Source organism: Stegodyphus dumicola, chromosome 8 (genome assembly GCF_044657685.1).
Source record: "Stegodyphus dumicola isolate Sdum_Otavi_A_Nest chromosome 8, ASM4465768v1".
In the NCBI taxonomy this organism is placed as follows: Eukaryota; Metazoa; Arthropoda; class Arachnida; order Araneae; family Eresidae; genus Stegodyphus; species Stegodyphus dumicola.
In genome coordinates this window covers 11,385,430-11,389,689 of record NC_140775.1, presented here as the reverse complement: position 1 = coordinate 11,389,689, position 4,260 = coordinate 11,385,430, and the positions used below count along the sequence as shown (strand labels likewise).

Here is a 4,260-nt window from a genome sequence, read left to right as displayed (position 1 = left end):
AAAATTCATGCTCGCTTTCAGAAGAGTATATAGCTAGTATATATATCTATTCTGACTGATATGGCGACTTTATTTCTGTTAAAAAAATGTATTCTATTGACAATATTACCCAATTGTTGATCACAATAAGCGATGTATTTTCCATGATTTCATACATAAATGGTTACAACTTCGGCAAATCGATAACAATATCCGAATGATAACATCAACCGCTATCACATAAGGGGACGTCTACCAGCGTTTTAATTTTTTTTTCTGTCAGAATAAATTATTCATCCAAGGGATTTGTCAGTTAATTTGATTCATTTAATAGGATTTGATTTCGAATTTTATTTTCATTCATCGTCATTGCTAAAGAAGTTTTTTAGTTGCTGCTGACGAATGAATGAACTAACATTATTCCATCAAGAAAAATATTTGACATACTTTTTTTCTTAAAATCTTAATTCTGAAACAAAACCAACTTTAAACCCTTCTTCTGCTGCACTTAAGAGATGAGATTTTCTGTGAAGATCTTCATATAGATATTTCCTTATCTAAAATTTAGATAAATCAAAGCAAATGGCAATAAATGTGAAAACAAACCGAATTGCACATTTGAGAATTCGGCATCTCTGAATTTTTTTACAAAATGGATCTCGAAAATTTATTCGTTTGAGAACCCAGTATAATTCGACAAGTATTTCACCTGAAGTATCTTAAATAAACGTATATTTCGGAAACTTTACGCTCATTTCAGGAGAGCCATTACATATATATTCCTCCACGTCTAAAAAACTAACACTTCCAGCTGAATTTAATTTTTCAGGTTTTGCTATTTGTAACGCATTAAAATTTCATAATATATAAAAATAATTATTTCTTTCCTTTTTGACAAAATTAAAACATGGGAGTTATATTAAAACAAAAGTATTAATCTAGAATTAGATTTACTATTTTGGGTAGGATGAAGTTACGAAGAGAAAAATATGCCTTAAGCCATTTTGTAGCGCAGTTAACATTGCTTTGGCTTGTTACACCAGCTTCCATTGGATTCTAGGTAAGTTATGAATTCATATTTCAACATATTTTTCTTGCTATTACTCAAAAGAAACAAAAAACTAGACCTGTTAGTAAACATATTAAAAACTAAAAATTTATAAAATATATCAAGTCTGGTACGAAAACGCTAACAGTCGTCACCTTGATAACTATGCACCAAAAACTGCCTGATTATACATTACAAGTAGGTATCGGTGTTAAATATAACGCATAATTAGAAGTTAATTAAAGTGAATGTTAAACATAATTGTAAGTCTGAGGCTTATGAAGATGAATATTAAACACAAACCACATCATTTATTAAAACCAATCAAATAGATAATTTGTACAGAAGCACTTAAGAGATAAATTCTACTCTTCAAATACCAAATATAAATGGAGTAATACACGAACTCATGAAAATATGCTAATATATATGGCATAACTGCACTGAATTAGGTGCACAGGAAAGGAAAATTACACAAACTTGATCTAAATTAATAAACAGATATTTAAATTTATTCTTCATCTTAACGTATTTTGTAAAATGCTAAGTTGAGACATTTTCTAAGTAAAGAAGTAAAACTGTAATCATTAATTTATTATTAATTAAGAAAAGATGTAAATTCTACATGAAAGAACAGAGAAAAATATTTTAATCTCAATGTACATTATAAAATGTAGTAGGAAATATAAATTTCGTACAGATGTGAATTTGCATTATATGAGAAAAATGAAATTTGTTATTCACATCTATCATACACAAAATTTCCATAATTTTCACCAACTTCTTTGTTACTTACCAATAGACATATAAAAAATTTATAGCTAAGTTCCTAAACAGGCAAATTAATAGAGAAGTCCAAGTGAATATAAATCATTTTTTAAGTTTTCTCTGAAATACTATATCCTGAAAAAGTTTCGCAGCAAAGTTAATTTTCGCGATATCTGTCCATTCATCAGAAGAAAACATTTCTTCTGCATGTTCACATGTAAACTCAGACACACTTTCGTACAAGTCATTGTCAGAATGCATACAAGCTAACTGTAGAATTCTTTACAGATTTTGAACACTGAGGTTAGAGCTAAAAAATGATGAGCATTTTGTTTTCAAGGCAAGATCATATTTATCAGTTACCTCGTAGAGTTCCTCAGCTGTTTCCTGCAATGAGTTTTCCAAATTGCCTGTGTAGATAAACAGAAGGAACTCATCCATTAACTTTAGACCATTTCAACAGCTTCTTGTCCAAGAGACACTGCTGTATTCATATGAAGTGATAGTTAGATACATTTCCCAACCTTAGGCTGTAGATTAAAACTGAGCAATAAAATATAATTTCCATCAGCAGATTTTATGTCAAATTAAATCTGAATCATCTGAAATGTTTAGTTTATTCCATCATGAAGAAGAAAAATCCTCAAAGATGCAATTTTGTCCTTTTTGAAAAATTCATTAAAATATGTTTATCCGTATTGGCTCTTTTGTTCCCTCTGTGCTCATCCTCGGAGATGTCAGATTATCAGATAAGTATTTTGACAATCAGAAAAAATTCATGGATAAGCATCGTATATAATTTAGGGTGTCCTTTACAAACTTAGACAACAATGCTTTCATCTTTTGATGAATAATCGTACCGAATGATATCATCTTCTCAAAAATATTTCTCACATACAACGCTCACTCGGAATTATTTTATCTAGAAATCCCGTTTTAATGTATCTTTTGGAAACTTGAATATCTATATATATTCACTGGTTTTAACATATTTCGATTTGTAGACTGAAACGCAACATTGTGCGGGCATGAAAGTAGACTTAACTCATTGTAGCTATATTTATTAAGAAATAAGTAAACTTAGCCACCGGTTGTAGGAAAAAATGTCACACGGAAAAAAGGGAAACGGAAAGAATATCCCCGGAAAATAAGGAACGGAAAAAGTGTCACCCTTCGTTTGCAATGGGAAATATAAGGCATGTTTAGAAAGATCGCCAAGCTGGGTGATAAAAGTTTTATCTCAATAACTGTAACTTCGGATGACCGTAAACATGTGCGAGTAGAAGCAAGAAGATGTGTTGGCTGCTTGTTTCTTCTATGGAGCCTACCTCCATGGTTTCTTCGTTTTAAGGTTAAAAATAGAGGGTTGTTTAAGAGGGGGAAGCTTTCGCGATGGAAGCCAGGGGGGGAAGGCGGGTTGTCCAGCGTCGGCCCAAGGCGTTTTGCTTCCGGAGTACCTTTGCAAATAAATGCAATAACCTCCACAACTTCGCTAAGAAAATAAATTGAATAATTAAGAGTTGAGCATAGCTAAAGTGAGAGAACGAAACCGTTAAGGGTTTAAATACTAGAAGTGAATGAGAGGTCCACTCAAAGGACGAAAGTTTCCTTCATCTTTCAATTTCGCTTAGGAAAGGGTCAAAGACCTCAAGCGATAAGAAAGATAGAAGAAGAATTGAGGCGATTTCCGCACGCATTGCGTGAATGAAATCGAAACAGTTGAAAGAAAATAGGGTGAGAGGAACTTGCCTCCGGCCCCGGGAAAGTTTATGTCATAGCTACTCTGGAAAGCAGCAGATTCGCTAATGCCTTGGGATGAGCGGGGAAGGGAGCCGGTCTGACGACCAAAGATGGCTGAGGAGGCGGCCAAAAATGGCGGAGGAAAAATGTGGAACGCTTCACGATCAAGGAGGTTAGAAACCTCCTTGTTCACGATTTTGCGTGTCATCCTTGCGCAGGGGCCATGCTAATCTTCTCTGTATCGTTCCAATTTTAGTATACTGCCGAAGCGAGTAACATCCAGTGTCGGTCATTGTCAGGTCTTTAGTAATTACTCTCCTGGCACCGCATGTAGTTAAGCCTTAAGCTGCGGTTTCGTGAAACATTTATTGACACACAACAGAAAACTAATTCATCCTGAGCTTTGGTATAAGAAACAGTTGTAGATGCAATTTCAAGTTACGGTTTGCGATAACAATAGGACTAAATTTTTTACCTAATTAATTTTTGCATAATTTTTTTTTCTCATTTGATTTTAATTAAAAGTAACGCATCTGCACAGGAAACAATTGTTTAATTTTGCACTTAAGTTTGAAAACAAGAATACCACAGTTATTAAAATTAAGAGGTTTATTTCAAAATTATTAGTCCCTGAGGGACTAATGTTTTCATTTTGCGACTTTGCGTCGAATCACTCTGAATGTCCGTTTCACTTTTCAAACTGTTGCCACCAAATATTGTGATAA

General features: G+C 33.2%; 1 non-coding gene across 1 annotated transcript; it reads right to left on the bottom strand.

Moving 5' to 3' along the window:
• Positions 1-3,708: 3,708 nt before the first annotated feature.
• On the bottom strand, positions 3,709-3,811 carry LOC118197020 (U6 spliceosomal RNA). Its single transcript, XR_004759497.2, has one exon. It is a non-coding gene; the product is annotated as a U6 spliceosomal RNA (small nuclear RNA).
• Between the last annotated feature and the right edge of the window lie 449 nt (positions 3,812-4,260).